The sequence below is a fragment of the Diabrotica virgifera genome, chromosome 5 (assembly GCF_917563875.1).
Source record: "Diabrotica virgifera virgifera chromosome 5, PGI_DIABVI_V3a".
NCBI classification, from domain to species: Eukaryota; Metazoa; Arthropoda; class Insecta; order Coleoptera; family Chrysomelidae; genus Diabrotica; species Diabrotica virgifera.
In genome coordinates, this window is record NC_065447.1 from 3,416,802 (window position 1) to 3,434,262 (window position 17,461).

The window sequence follows — 17,461 nt, forward strand, 5'->3', positions numbered from 1 at the left end:
AAAAGTGATATTGTGCCGATGTGTGCTTTTGCCCTGGGCCCTGGGGGTGACTTTCACCCCCTCTTGGGGGTGAAAAATATATGTCCAAAATAAGTCCGGAAATGGGTAAACTAACTAATTTTAAGTATCTTTTGTTCTATAGAGCTTTTTCGCCAAGTCAACACTTTTCGAGTTATATTGCGAGTGAATATGTTCATTTTTCAACAAAATCCACATTTTTAGACGGTTTTTCGCAAATAACTCAAAAAGTAAGTATTTTGTCGAAAAAGATGTTCTTAGCAAAAATATAGCTAATAAAAAAGTCAAAAAAATGGTGTACGTGCTAGGTCTCTGCATCTCGTAGAACTTAGAGTTATAGCCAATGAAAAATATATTCATATTCACCAAATTTCAAATAGAATATTTCGACGTGAAATATCGAAAAAATTAAGCACTTTTTGGGAAAAAACCCATTATAACTTTTTTTAAAGTGTTTAAAAAAACATTTATTTCTGTTTTTACAAAAAGTTTCTAGCATTAAATTTAAGCAAGTTACTGTAAAAATAAAGTTGGTCCCTTTTGATTTTGCAAAAAAAATCGGGAAGACCAACCCCTATAATAGCAACTTAAATGAAATTAATCGTTACCGCTCCACAAATTATTTTATACTTATGTTGTGTTTATATGATCTGTAAGTTTCATCGATTCAAAGTGCTTATTTTTGAAAAAATTTGGTTTCAAAGTAAAATTTTGAAAAATTTAAATTTTGAAAAATATGCTTTTTTTCAAAATAACTTAAAAATTGTTAGAGATACCAAAAATCTCGAAAAACAAAAAAAGTCAGATTTGCTTTTCTGAATATCATGTATTTTTTTGTTTTTCTGTTAGACAAAAATTGATTAAGATTTGGTGTTTCTAAATTTGCATACATTCGTGATCAGTGACTCGTTCAACCCCTTTTAACTACAACCCTTTCAATAGTAAGGACTTTGAACCGATGGAACTTACAGATCATATAAACAATATATACACGAGTCAAGAAACTTGTGAAGTGTTAACGATTAAGTTCATTTAAGATACTAATTAGGGGGTGATTTTCTCGATTTTTTTAGCAAAACCAAAAGGGACTAACTTTATTTTGAGCGTAATTTGTTTAATTTTGATGCTAGAAATTTTTTTATAAAACAAAAATGAAGCTTTTTTAAACACTTTAAATAAGTTGAAATGAGTTTTCCCGGGACTGTGCTTCATTTTTGGTTATTTCACGTTAAAGTATTCCATTTGGAATTTGACGAATATGAACCTATTTTTCATTAGCTATAACTCTGCTTCTACTAGGTGTAGAGACGTGATATATACACCATTTTTTTTTTAAATTTTTTACTGGCTGTATTTTTGCGAAGAATGTTTTTTCGACAAAATACTTACTATTTGAGTTATTTGCGAAAAACCGTCTAAAAGCGTGGTTATTTTGTTGAAAAAAATAAACATATTCACTGGCAAATAACTGTAAAAGTATTGACTTAGTGAAAAAACTCTATAGAGCAAAAGTTACTTAAAATTAGTCAGTTATATCTATTTCCTGACTTTCTTTGGACAAATATTTTTTCACCCCCAAGAGGGGGTGAAAACAACCCCCAGGGCAAAAGCACATATCGGCACAATATCACTTTTTTTCTTTGACTTGTTAGCTATGTGTATGCCAAATTTCATGTCAATCCAAGCGGTTCTTTAAAATTTAGAGGTTTTGCAATATTTTACCGTTAAAGAACGGACTATATAGTGCCTTGTTCCTTGTGCTAGAAAAATTATTTGAGAAGCAGACTCCTAAATCCTAAATAAGTCATTTAAATGTTACATGTACTTAAAAATATTTAATTATTCTTGTTGTGGTTAATACTTTATATCTTTATAAATATTTAATGACTTTCATAAGAAATTTCTTGGGATTGATAAAATGTAGTAATACTGGAAATTAAATAATAGAACTATACTTATTATATAATGAGACAAGTTCGCCATTCTTTTTATAAGTCCCAAGCTCTCAAGATGTATCAAAATCACTATTTCAAAGTGGATTCATAATTCACATTTACAAACAATTTAAAACTTTTTATTTAAAACTACTTGTTTTTGACTGTACAAGTACGTTTTTTGAAATTACACAATATCATCTACAAATTTTACCCAATAATGGGTTCTTCGTGGAAGCATTTTTTCTCTGACGTGAGATCATTTTGTAACGAGAAAGTTTAATATTTAGGAATATTTCAAGTATGCCTCATATTTATTGCCGCAGCTCAAAACAGTAGCGCATCTACAAATTTGCTTTGGGAGGGGAAATTTGTTTTAGGGGAAAACTTCCAATAATGAAACACCAACCAAAAGACATAAAAAAGTAAATACAAAAGCTACATAAAAGACATAAATGACTTATTATATGCTTGAATTCCCTTAATTTTCCTAACTAGCGTGTTTATTGGGTTGAATTTGTCTGTCTGTAGTCAGTGGCGTACTGAGCATGAATCCGTGGGTTCCGCGGAACCAGGGCCCGGGCCCCGCAGGTGCCCGCTCTGACGCCCTTTTTGCTTCTTTTGTTTCTAATTTGATTGGGACATTTTGAACTACACAAGTATGTAGGTACACACTAGGAAATGTAACTGCTTAATAAATTTTAATTTTTGTGTAGGTAATATAAATAAAAACGAAGAATACCTTTTCATCAAAAAAATTGAAAACAAAATTTATTAAGAAACACAGGTTCCTTACCAGTTTTACCTGCTTACCAAAACCCTTGCTTCAACACTTGGTTAAAAACTAACCGCCGGTGGCTGCCTACACGTTTTAACTCAAACACTTGTATTTTTTTATATTAGCACGATCCATGAATAAGTTGTAGGTAAACTACAAAGTTGCAGAAATTCGGAAACAGATATTTAATGCAACTTTTATGCGCTGGGTCATAAAAATATTCCCAATACGATAGGTTAGATACCTGATAATTTTTTTCAAAATAATTTTTTTTTAAATTATAACCAAATTTTTTTCAAAAATGTGCACTTTGAGCCGATAAAACTTACAGATCATACATACAATACATAAGTCAATTAACTTGTGGAGCGGTAACAATTAATTGCATTTGGGATGCTAATTAGGGGGTGATTTTTACGATATTTTTACCAAAAAAAAGGTACCAACTTTATTTTGAGCGGTACATACTTAATATTGATGCTAGAAACTAAAAAAAAACAAAGTTTTTTAAAAACTTTAAAAAAGTTGTGATGAGTTTTTCTCGAAAAGTGCCTAATTTTTTGGTTATTTCACGTTGAAATTTGCCTATTTGGAATTTGACTAATAAGAACCTACTTTTCATTACCTACAACTCTGCTTCTATACTAGGTATATAGGCCCAACTGGAACCAGGGCCCGCTGACCTATCGGTACGCCACTGTCTGTAGTTTAAGTTTCATGTTTCAAAAATTGTTTTTCTTTAATTTTGGACCTTGTTAGGGGGAAATTTCCCAATTTTCCCTCCCGGTAGATTCGACACTGGTTCAAAATCGAAATACCACGTTATGGTTTTGAAGATTAGGCTCTAGCAATGGAAATTCTATAGTGACCGATCAATGGAAGTAAGCCGATCAAAAATCGCGCTGCGTTTATTTATTTAACAGCTTTATAAAAACTGACCTCATTTTGCGGCAAATTACAAATAATTGATACGAAAGCTGCACTTTTCACCTTTAAAACTAATTTTGATTTTTGTGAATATGACACACTGTTCAAAAGATATCGAATTTTTACTGTCGAGCTGATACAAATTTCATTTAAAAAATTGATTTCGCGCGCGTAGCTGACATTCAAAATCCGCAAAATCGCATTTGGACGCAAGGTCCAAATATAACAAACCTTATATTAAGATTCATTTTTGTTATGATATATTAAAGTAAAGTAGTTTTTAGTTATATTGAACCTTTCTCAAAAATACAGCTTTAATAAAATGTAAAATGAAAATGTTATAACAAAAATTTCTTCCATAAAAAATATTGTGTGATCTTGGCTGTCTACCTATCAGGTGCAAATTTGACATCTATAAACACCTTGCTGATAACCATTATAACAAGTTAATTATTGCTTGCGCAACTCTAAAAATATCAATAACCGTTTAACACTTTTCTAAATTTGTGTTTATTTGTTTAAAACTGTTTACCTTGTCCCTTTCACTATTCGAAGGTCCCGCTAACAACTTTTACAGTTACTGTTACGTCTGGCAGGTGTCAGCACCTTAGCCTTTTTAATTCCCATTGTTTTTACAGACACATTTGATTTGTGAAGGCGAGCGGATCTCTGTTCTTGTTTCTGTTGGAACTACAAACAAAAGTTAAATCGTTTTTAAGTACCTAGTTGATTAATACTTTAGTTGAATTAAACGCGGTAGAAGTGAATGCGAGCAGTTCGAAGTGAAATATATCTTTGTTATGTATGAATGTGTCCGTATATGTTGGTAAAGGTTGTGTTATATACCTGGGTAAAGTCAATAAACTCTATCGAGGAGTGCCATGAAATGGTATTTGAGAAAGTGAAAACAGACATTACTTAATTCATCTCAGTTTTATTCAACAGCAGTTACTCTCAATATAGGACTGAGCCAAGATTACCAGAAATACCTAACAGAATGTTGAAATCAGTGGAAAAAGGTGAGTAGACCTTTAAAAACGCTCGTATCCAATTAGTTTTCAATAAGCCAACGGTAATAATGCAGGTATTTAGTAAGGAATGTTGCCTTTGCATCTAATTAGCAGTAAAATATATTTTTCTGTATTTGTGTCCAAGGTGAACATAAGTGAGAACAGTCATTCACCTACTCGCTCCGTCTCACTCTAGCACTCGCTTAGACAGTTAAAAAAGTATATGACATGGGCGACATTGTCAGATTTCCCACACAATTATCAACACCCACAAAAAATGCATTGTTCCTACAGAGAAAACATAAACAAACTGACTGTAGATATATAAAATTCTCATTCTTCTCTTAGATATAATATTCATCAAGAAAAATTTGTTTATCTTCATAAAATGTACAGTAATTTTTTGTTTTGGTATTAAATTCCTCTATTCCTTTGTAATGTCTCTTCTATGCTTTCATTATCATTACCCAGTCTTTATTTTAATCCCTGATAATAGGCCTTCCATATCGATCTGGAAATAATGGAGCAAGCATTGACTATAGTTCATGGTAAAGGTAATTTATTGGTTGTGGGGGACTTCAATGTGAATTTTCTTTCTGTGACTCGAGAATGTGTTAGCTTGTTTTCCTGTTTTGAACTATCCCAGTTGGTCTTTGAACCCACAAGGGGGAATAATTGTCTGGACAATATATTTCTGAGTTTGGATCATCATGACTGTAATGTGAAGGTTGTTGAGACTGCACTCTCTGATCATTGTGGCCAGCTTCTTGATTTCCTTGTTCCTACTAGTGGTAATGATCCAGCACTTGTTAGATCTGTTTTTAGACCAATTATACAAAAGGGTAAATGTTCTTTTTTTTTCATATGTCGAAGGTTTAAAATGGGAGTTTCTAAAAGATTCTGACTTACCTGCTGAAGGTAAATTCTTTGCATTTCATAATGGATTAAGTAAGGCTTTCTTACACTCTTTTCCTGAAAAATCCTATAGAAAACGTAGAGATCAAAGTCGACTAATAAACTGGTTCAACGATGATTTGAAGTCCATGAGGGAAACTCTGCACTTGCTAAAGGAGCAGTATGATGAGTTTCCTACATTGGCTCAGAAAACTCTATTAGCAAATCACAAAAAAGATTACAAATTAGCAATAAAGTCAGCTAAACAAAGGGCCAATGATAACCTTATTTCTACTGCATCCAATCCAGTTAAGTGTATGTGGGATATCATCAATGAACACAGAAACAAGTCTAAAAGCAAGTTAGAAACAAAAATTACACCTAATGAATTTAATGACTTCTTCACTAATGTCGCCTGTAACTTGCAAACCCAGATTCAACCTTCCCTTTTCAATCCCTTGGATTTTGATGTCACCATGTTTGGGGAAGAATTTTTCTTCCAAGATGTTTCTCTCATTGAAATCAGAGACATTTTAACAAATATGGTGAACAAGAAAAGTAGAGACTACTTCGGATTCTCGATTAACATAATAAAAGGAGTGAAACATCTCATTGCTGGTCCATTAAAAACACTTATAAATCACTGCTTTAAGGAAAGCATCTTTCCTGATCTGTTCAAAAATGCAGTGGTGGTATCGATCTATAAAAAGGGTGACAATGATGACTCATCCAATTATATAGGCCAATATCACTCCTTCCTATAATATCAAAGGTATTTGAGAAATGTATGGCAGCAATGATTATTAAGTACTTTGAATCCAAAAATTTGTTCACAAATAGTCAGTTTGGTTTTAGAAGGGGTCTAAATACGACAAAAGCCATCATGGACTTAGTGATGAAGATTCAAGAGGCTTTTGAGCAGAGCTGGTATCTGTCAGCTACATTTTGTGACCTGAGCAAAGCTTTTGATTGTGTTTCGCATGAACTGCTTCTCAGGAAATTGGAGAGGTATGGGTTTGGAGATAGTAGCATTGCAATGATCTCCAGCTATCTCTCCGATAGAAAGCAGAGTGTGCAGGTGGGTGGAATGAGGTCGGCAGAGAGAGCTATAAATATCAGATTACCTCAAGGGTCCATATTGGGACCACTTTTATTTCTAATTTATATTAATGATCTTCCACAGACAGACCTTACCAGTTCATTTACTCTTTTTGCTGATGATACTACTATTACCTGCAAAGATTGGGATTGTAATGCAGCAATAGAGGCATCAAAACAAGCACAAGATAAGGCAGAACAATGGTTTGCAGCAAATATGTTGCTTCTAAACATCAATAAAACCCAGTCTTTGATTTTTTCAACAAGACATATTCCATCCGGAGATGCAGACAAACAAATAAAATTTTTGGGGGTTTACTTGGATGCAGGACTATGTTGGAAGGCTCATACACGGTCCCTTGTTGCTAAGTTAGGAACTGCAACTTTTCTGATTAGAAGACTTTCTGAGTGTGTATCTCAGTTCACTTTACAACAGGCCTATTTTGCACTGTGTCATTCACACATCAGCTATGCAATTTTGGCATGGGGTCACAGTGCTGGAGCCAAAGATGTCTTTCGTATTCAGAGAAGAATAGTAAGGATAATTGCTGGCCTGTCCTATCAGAAAGAATGTTGGCAAGCATTTGTTGCATTGCACATACTAACTCTGCCTTCACTATTTATTCTAGAGAGTCTTGTTCATGTGAAACAAAATATAGATTGTCATCAAAGACATGAGGATGTACACCGATATGAAACCAGAAATAAGCATGCCTTAATATTGCCCTACACCAGGCTCCAAAGAAGTAGAGACGGACCAAACTCTTATGGTGTAACATTTTACAACAAGTTGCCTACTGAAATTACTGAATTGCCAATTTTACAATTTAGAAAACAACTAAAGAATTTTCTCATAAGTCAGGCATTTTACAGCAGTGATGAATTTTTAAATATTAACTTTAATATTTGGAACTAGGTTGTGAATTGTTGAATAATTGAACTTTGTTTATTCTTAGGAACCCAGAAAGTGTTTGTCTTAATTGATGTATGTATTATTTCATATTATGCCTTGTGTTTTTATATTTTTGTATTTTATATCTTGTGTTTTTATATTTGTATTTTATATCTGAACCAAAGTTGTACACTATTTAAGTACTTTTGTATATTAACATGAATAAATGACTTGATTTGACTTGACTTGATTTCGTGTCATTCTTAACCAGTTGTTGGCAGTCTTTCAATGCCGCCAGACTTGTCAATCACTTTAGTTGTCATCCTCTCGTCAATTCCAACAGCTTGTGTGTCTACCTCAGTCCTCAAGTCTGGCGATATGTCCTGACCTGACACTCCTATATTAGCATCTCTCATGCGTGTTTAGCATAGTCCTTCAGCCCAGTCCTTTAACATAGTTCATAGTTTTGTACTCTGTCTCAAAGAGTTATCCTTAATATTGATCTTTCCATCTGTCTTTGTGTAAATCTTGTGCTGTTAGTCGCTGTTAAGAAGAAGAAAAAGAAGAATTTATTCAAAAATTAGGTAACCCTAATATACAGTTACAATTGAGATATTTTATAATATGTATATACAATTTAAATTATTTGACAATAGAAAAGTGTTATTAAGATACAATATACAAGTCACAATAATAAAAATAAAACGACACATTTAAGAGTGAAAAGTTCTGCTCCATATATGTCAAAATAGCAAACATGCACTGATTGAATCAATACCTTTCTCTTTAACACGTTAAGCACTATGGCGGTCCCTAGGGACTGATGTATGAAGTTCCCCATACTCCATGGAAGTCCCTAGGTTCCGCTGTGTATTTACGAAAGTGCTATGACGAAATGCCTTGGCCCCGGGAAATTTTTTCAATATTGTGTCTAGCACTTAACGTCTTAAATATATTCTGATTTTGCATCCAAAATATATGTATATTTTTTCTTCCAGAATTTTTGTATTAACAACATATCGTCAGCGATGTGACAATATCTCCTGTTTGTTTTTTTTTTTTGAATTTTGTAAGAGACTTCAAACTTTTTTTAGGGTCATTTCCTGTTTTCATATGTAAGTTTTAACATGTTTTTTAGTAAATAAAAAGTTGAATTTACTGCAAAACAAGTCAAAAAATATATGAAAACAGGAGGTGACCCTAAAAAAAGTTTAAAGTCTCTCTTACAAAATTCATGAAAAAGCAGATATACTGAATTTGCTCTACCGAGATTCACTTTGACACATTCGGAATAGGAAACATACAACACAAAAATTCCTACCTCATACTATTAACTGCTAAAATCAACTTAATCTTTCATTAAAAAAAGAAGAATTATTAGAAATAGTGGGAGTTTCTACTAATCTCATAAAATTTTGTGGAGTTTATTTCTTCAAAATATTTTTCTTTTGTACAATGAATAATCTTCTCATTTGTTATCAATACATTATATGTAATGGTGTAAATAAATAATTATTGATTGGCGTAAGGTTTATGTTATTTTTATGTCTGTTTACTATTAATAATATTGGTTATGAGCAGGTGCCTTGGTTGTACAGTAATTTCCAGTCACTTCTGACAACTGAACTTCCCAAAAAAGGAATTACTAACGTCAGTGTCAAAGCGAATCTCGACTCGATAGAGCGAGTTCAGTATAGGAGGTATTATCACATCACCGACGATACATTAGAATAATTGTCATAAATGTGGTGTTATTTAAATTCATTCTTAATTTTACTTGCACAGTTGTAAAAGCTACAAAAAACTTATAGCCTTATTTTTTTCTGGTTTAGAGATATCTAGTTTTTTGGCTACTGTAAACAAAGTTATTATTGCCAATATGATCACCAATGTTCGATAATCAGACAGGGTACTGAAAGAAGAATAGTTTTTCACAAAAATGATGAAAATTCTAGTTGATGATGATGAGATGAAGGCATAATGAAGGATGAATAAAAAAAGTGGAAGAAAATATAGGGAAAAGTAAAATTGAATTGGTTTTGCCATAGGGATGAGAGGTATCTTTGTGTGCCATGCTTGTTTTCAAGCTTTAGCTATCGTTGCGTAACATCAACATATAACATGAGTATCTCTGAGTATTTCATAACTCATCGTATAACATGAGAGGTATGGATAATGGAAAAAATTAATAATGTAGGAATAGGATATTTAAAACGAATTACTAGATTTTTACATATTACAAGAAAGGAAATTGTGGTTGGAATTATCGAAAACACTCCATATTTTACTATAGTTTTTTAAATTCTGAATCGTATTTAAATACATTTACCAACATAAAACACGTTATCTGTGTAATTGTAGGACAATGATCTAGTGATAATCTATTGTTCTTTTTCATGTGTCTCATCCTTCAACGACATTGGTGATCATTACTGCTAATTTTACTCTGCAGTGCTTCCAAAGAGTTCTGTTGTTTTTCCACTCAGTAAGCCAGTAAGCCAATTGGGATTTATAACTGGAATCATGGAATAACTGGATTCCATGATTAATAAAATTACTAATAAAAAATTTTTTGAAATGTGAGTTTTTACAGGAGAAAAAGTATTGTTTATAAAGAAAAATATATTTTGTGCCATAATAACTAAAAAACAATTGAAATATGTACTTATATTACTACTTATATTAATATAATCGTGGCGTATATTGTCCACCACCGGAAACAACAAATAATAAACTGTAAATGACAATCTTTCCAGAACGCCGATTATAATGAAACTAAAACCAAATTGTAAAGCACATTCCAGTGATAGGTTAGAGAGATAAACCAGGTCAAAAATTAAATTTTTAAATATATTTGCAGTAGAATAATTCTTATATCTGGCGTACAAAATATGCCAGCGCTTGTAGTTAAAGCTTAATGGTGAAAGGATTCCGTATACTTTTAATGGAAAAGTCGATGCTTTTGAATGTTAGATGTTACTGAATTTGTAAAATAAGAAAAGGTTCTCAATAAAATGCCTACGTTTAATAAAAAAATTAGTGTTTTAAATAAGAAATTTCACATTTTTTTTTCTAAAATTGTTGAATTTTTAAATGCCAAAAGTTATTACAATATTTTTGTAATGTCTTTCTTTGTCACACCAAGGAACACTCAGTCCTAGGTGCTTTTAAATGGCAAAAAAAGCTAGTTGACACACTATCCCTAATCCTAGTCACAGTAACCCCATAATGAAGGGATAGTGTGACACCTTACCCTCTTAAATAAAACATAATGTAGAAGGAATTTTAAAAATGCAACATGCCTATTCACTGTGCAATGATTGTGACAATTAACCAGAAAGTCTGCTTCATTAAAAATCTGAAACCATTCAATTAAAATCAAATATATTTTTTTTATTTTAAAATCAAATTTGCATATTTTTACGTCACACTAACCCTAGGTGACCCTACATTTTAGTGCTCTTTCAATTTCTCCTTTATTAATTATAGTTCTATTTTTAGATTTTTACCTTTTGGTTTTATTGTCTTCATTTTTTTGTCATCTTCAAATAGCTATTTTATAAATTATTCCCATCTATTTATTTTCTCTGTACTTCAATTAGTATCTTGCTGTTTTTGGTCACTACGTTTCCAATACATCTTTTTTGTATATTATGCCAGCTGTTTCTTTAATTTACCTGTACATAATCTATGTTAAAGAGTTTTGTTTTTTAATGTTTCCATTTAAGCACCTTTTCTGATAGCCACATCTTAGTTTTTTTTTATTTTTTGTTTGATTGTTTTATTTACATTTTTGTATTGTTGTTCGTTTCCATTACTGTATTTCTTCCTTTCCGATATCAATGATTTTATTTCTTGTGTTATCCATTTTTTGCTTTGAGAGCATGTCTCGCCTTCCAGTTGTTGTTGTATGATGTTCCTCAGGATCTTCCTTAACTCTCTCCATTTATTTGTAGCGTTAAGTTGTCCTTGTCTTTCTATATTCTGGACTTCCTTATGTATCTGTTGACAGAAATCAGTTTCTTATAGATCATACATAGATGTATCTACAATATTTCGACGCATCCAACGAAGACTGTACTAACTCAATTTTTGGCGTTTTTGAGTTACACCCCTGACAAATTAGATAACCGGGATGCCTTTCAACGAACAAAGTTCTAAGTTAATTTGTTCACGTTTAGGCAACCAATTTTTCACTTTGATATTGTACTAACTTGTATATCTTTACATTATCCCACTAAAACTATCCTATCTCCTATCTGAGATAGGTAATAAGCTATCTCAATCAAAGTTAGATCGGCATTCCGAACGGAATCGTCATTGTCTCGTGAGTTAGTATAGTTTTCGCATTTTAAGGTTAAGTAAAATACGCCTACATGAACAACATTGTTTACGTTTTAAAAGTTGTACAGCGTATAAATTTCTATTAGATAAAAATAATACATGTATAAATAAGTATCCAGGATGTACTATCCAGGATTTTCCCGATTTTTTCCAGCGAATACTGTACTAACTCAGTCAAAAACCATATAAAGAAAAAAAATTGACGTGTTCAAAAGCACAAATAGAACAATACGGTAAACACAATGGATAAATATAAAAACAATTTAGTAAATAAGAACCCCTGATTTTTTGCATTAATCAAAACTTTATCTTGCTTTATTCGAAAACTTAAAAAAATGAGTTAGTACAGTCTTCGCTGAATGCGTCGATTTATGAAATAAATTGTTTTTTTTTTTTTCAAAATTCCCTATGAATTTTCAGAAGATTTCTCCTAAAATCCGATAAATATCGAATTTTCGAATGGGCGGCAACGCCGCATTAGTGACAGGTATGGCGAGTGTATAATACACAACTTGAAGGTCGCTCCTCGGGTCACGTGACGTACCAGGGCCGGACCAAGGACGTTCAAACACCTTTCTCGCAGCGGTGCTCCCAGATTGCAGCATTAAAAGTATTACATGTCGTTTACTAACAGTTATTATTGTATATGTTATAAAGTAGAGAATCGGATTTTGTTGTCTTATTACTCCATGTCGATGCGATTGCGACATAAATATAGAGAGCTGGACTGTTGGTTTTTTGTGTTTTTGTGATTGGGACAGTTTTTAGTTTGTTTTTGTGGAATTTATTGACTGTTTGAAGGTAAAAACTGAATTTAAGCAGCTATGAAATATGTTAATCAGTAACGGACAAGATTATTTGTGTAATATTGCAGTTGATATCAGGAATTCCGTTTTTTTCTTTTTGTTTTTGTGTTATGGCATTTGGCATTGTCCTGTTTTGGAAATATGTATGAATTTTTAACCAGGATTCTTCTTCTTACTTTTAAAGTAAGAAACTGTAGGTACATGCAAAATATTCTCCCTGATCATTTTTTAAACGCTTTTCTTTACTTCAATAGTTTGCATCAAATTTTTAGACGTTAATTTGACTGACTTTTCTTCAATGCAAATGAATGAAAATTTGCAGACATATGCATTCGCGGGAACAATACACGAATAGTCAATAAATTTTTTTATATTTATTAATTGTTTAAATAACAAAAAACGATTTTAGTGGAAAGTGCTTAAATTCTCTTGTTTTTTACAATGTTAAAACTTGAAACTTTTACGGATTGTAGCTAATAATATGAACTATACATAATTTAACTTTTTACGTTAATTGTGTACGTTATGCTTCATAAATAAGCAATAAAGTTTCAAATGTTGAACGTTCATATATTTGTTATATATACATCGGCGTTTATTCGTGTCAAATTTCAATACGATAGGAAACAAAACTTCAACCAAAACTCGAATTAAAAAAATTCGTGATATTATCGTAGACTTAAAAAAACCACCAGTAGAGACGTTTTGTACTACAATTAACATTAGAATTCGATTTGTTGTCTTAATTAATTAAACGCTTTTCTTTAGTTCAATCGTTTATGTCAAATCTTTGGACGTTAATTTGACTGCCTTTTCTTCAATGCAAATGACTAAAAATTTGCAGACATATGCATTCGGGAACAATACACGAATATTTAATAAAAAAAATTTTTGTTTATTAATTGTTTAAATAAAAAAACGATTTTAAAGGAAAATGCTTAAATTCCATTACGAAAACATTAAAAGAATTGGCACTAGTTACTCAACACGTATTAAAGAGTCCGGTTTGCGCGGAACCGAGAGCGTTGAGCTCCAACTGTTCGACTGTCCCGTCTGGCTCTTGCAACTGTACTCTCTTCCGAACACAGGAACACCCCCCAACCCCCTTTCATCGCAACTGTCTTCCTTGACCTTCAGATTTTCCTTTTTTGGTTAAAGTTTACGTCAGCTGTCTTTCTTGTGAATTGGGCTGGTTGGGAATTTTGGATAACAAAGATTGAGAGATAAGAATTTCTAAATATGTACTGTTATTGTTATAATTCTTAAGGACGCATTAAGATTATATTTTGAAAGTTAGTTTGCAAGCAGGTATCGGCATCCGTACAGATAATTGAATTTTAGGAAAAAATTTAAAAGTCTATATCTTAAAACTAATATACCGCGTGAGCGAAATTAAACTAATATTAAACATTGTTGTTTAGCAACAGTAGCCATGACATCTTTTTACGTCTCAGGCCCCTCTTACCCTCGTATCTTTCATTCGAGTATCAGTTGCTGAAAAGTGTATCATTCTCCTCGTAATATGTGGCCCAAATATGCAGTCCTTTTACTTTTAACATAATTAAAAAGTTCCCTATCCTGTAAGCCCGCTCTTCTTACTACTTCCTCATTTTTGACTCTGTCCGTCCATGATATTCTAAGTATTCGACGCAGGCACCGCATTTCAAACACCTCAAATTTGTTAATGGAACTGGACTTTAACGTCCATGCTTCCATTTCGTATAAGAGCATAGACCAAACGTAACACTTTAGCATTTTGTATCGGAGGTTGAAATTCAACTTGGGATCAGTCAGAAATTTACAAATCCCCAAAAAAGCATTTCTGGATTGTTCTACACTGCTCTTTATTTCATTCTCAGGGTCCCATTCCTCGTTCAGCAGAGAACCCAAGTATTTAAATTATCTGACTTGTTCCATTTCTTCTCCAGAGATCAATCTTTGCGTTGGGGTAATTATTTCTACTTATAATCATTGTTTTTGTCTTCTTGATATTTATTTTCAAACCCCGAGCTGCACATGCAAGAGTTAGGTCATTTAAAAGGCATTAAATATCGTCGATGTTATCTGCCACTATCGCTGTGTCATCGGCATGCGGCATGCCTGATGTTAATAATAAGTATGCCGTTAGAATAGAATAGAAATATGCTTTATTGTCATGAAAAATTTAACAATTTTATAGACAAAGCTTACAAGAATCATAAATAAGAACAATAACAAATAAATACAATTTACTAAAATGATATAAATCGTCAATATAAATAAAATATAATGAAGTGAAACAAAAAACAGTAACAATCTATTGCAAAATTAAAAAAAAATTGCAAATTGCATAATCTACCTTAAGAAATTTAATAAGTTAAGTTAAGCTGCTGCATATGACACTCAAATATAGATTAAGATTCTACTTAAAAATAAGAATACTGTACTTTCTTAGTTATTGGTTAAGAAACTCTGCTATTGAATAATATGGTCTTTCAAATAAATAGGCTTTAGTCATTTTACGGAACTTAGGGAAAGTTGTTGCAGATTTAAGTTGTAGAGGGAGATGGTTGTAAAGTTTTTTTGCAGAATATAATATAGATTTCTTTACTAACTCACTGGACGGGATCGGTAAATAGATGTCAAAGGTAGAATTTCTGGTGGATAGTCATGTCTAGGTCTTGCTGGAAAGACATGTAGATGTTTACGAATTAAGCAAACAGTTTCTAAAATATATAAAAAAGGTAGTGTTAGAATCCTCTGATCTTTGAAGTAGCTTCTGTAATGTGTTGTTCTTCTGAGGCCAAACAGATATCTTATTGTTCTTTTTTGTAATTTAAAAATAACATCGGATTGGCCAGCCGTACCAGAACCCCAAAAAGGGAGACCATATCGAAGGTGGGACTCGAACAAAGAAAAATATGTTATTTTGGAAGAGGCTAAATTCATTTCCTTCAAAACAGATCTTATTGCAAAGCAAGCTGAGGATAGTTTCTTGCTTAACACATCAATATGAAGGGACCATTTAAGGTTGTTATCTAAAAAATACCAAGAAACTTTACAGAATCAACGATACTGATCTGGCTGTTATGAAGAGGTAAGGGTTGAAGAGCTCCTTTATAGGATAATGCTACTGTTTTATCTACGTTAAAAGAGAGAGAGTAAATTTGAATCGGACCAGGATTTTATTGTGAGTAGATCAGAAGTTATAGTAGCATGAAGAGTTGCGATATTTGAGTTGCTCCAAGTGATACTGGTATCATCAGGGCCCCCGTAACCGGGCGTGCAACGCGTGCGGCGCAAGCGGGCGTAACCCACAAGGGGCGCCATATGAGTATCAAACATATGAATTTCGATCAAGAGAACCTTATATTTCACAATATCGAAAATTATTATTATGAAAAGTTGTTTGAAATTAATTAAAAACTATGTTTTAATATGCAATTACATCCTTTTAATTGAATTTTTTTTTCTCAAATTACAGATACCCAATGCCTTTTTCATTTATTACGAATAAATGAAAAATTCGATAACTCTTTTATTGTTATTGATTAATTAATTAATAATAATAAAAGAGTTATCACATTATTTGTTATAACTGAAAAGGACTAATTATTAATAATAAAAGACTTATCACATTATTTCTAATAAATGAAAAGGGCGTTGTTGAAACGTACAATTAATGTACGATAAAAAGTTCTTTCTAAAAAGCTTTGCATGGTCTAAAATCATAAGATGCAACCATCAAATCCTATCAATTTTTTTCAATTTTAAATGAGATATACAGTAGGAAAAATGAAATAATACCCATGAACGAACATATAAAACACGCTGTATTTTCCTGTAACCGTGTCACAAAGAAAATTGCCCAGCGCAAGTACATGTAATAATAATTATTAAATGTACTTGCGCTGGCTAGTTTTTTGTGTGACACGGTGACAGGAAAATACAGCGTGTTTTTTATGTTCGTTCATGGGTATTCTTTCATTTTTCCTACTGTATGTAAAAAATATGAGTTTCGATCAAAAGTAAAGTGCGTTTCTAGATCACAATATATTTCAATTAGAAGGATGTAATTGCATATAGAAACATAGTTTTTAATGCTGAACAACTTTTCATAATAACTTTTCAATATTGTGAAAACTAAACGTACTTTGCTCTTGACCGAAATTCATATTTTTTGACATACCTCGTATAAGATTCATAAAATTTGATATTTCTGTGGTGTCAGGGTAAAAGTTCTTAAGTCAAGTTTTGGTCATTTTGAGTTAAGTGGACAAACGGATAGATAACGTTCTATATTTGTGGGTAAAAAATCCTAAAAAAATTTTTGGGTATAAAAAAAGTCATATACAACGATTAAAGCATACAGAATATACGGCGGAAATAATAATATAAGTCAAATCTTGCAATTTTTGAAACGAATCTCAATACGATGATTTCTGACTTAAGAACTTTTACCCTGACACCACAGATTTGATGGTTGCATTCTGAGTTCTAGACAATGCAGAACTTTTTATGAAGAATAACTTTTTATCGTAAAATTAATAATAAAACAGTTTCCCATATGGTTCCTAGTTATGTAGACACCCTGTATAAAATTTGTTTGAAAACTTTGAAATGACAAAATATTATTGTTTATTTACTTAAATGTATATTTTTAATTTAATATGCAGGGGGCTTCATTAATGTTGCAAAAAATTTAAGGGAAAAGGCGCAAAATGTCGCCTGTCAAAATTTACACTGTGTTTTAAATGTACCCATTTTGTTCGAATCCTGAG

General features: G+C 32.0%; 1 protein-coding gene across 3 annotated transcripts in view; it reads left to right on the plus strand.

The window, feature by feature from the left end:
- Nucleotides 1-4,268: 4,268 nt before the first annotated feature.
- Nucleotides 4,269-17,461, plus strand: part of LOC114335067 (nuclear hormone receptor FTZ-F1 beta) — a 179,635-nt gene continuing 166,442 nt past the window's right edge. For 2 of the 3 annotated variants that reach the window (XR_007698400.1, XM_050652237.1), the window contains exon 1: nt 4,269-4,676. The gene's annotated coding sequence lies outside the window, so the exon portion shown is untranslated. Of the gene's footprint in view, nt 4,677-12,547; nt 12,697-17,461 lie in introns of those variants that run through there. The other variant, XM_050652238.1, reaches the window with a different exon arrangement.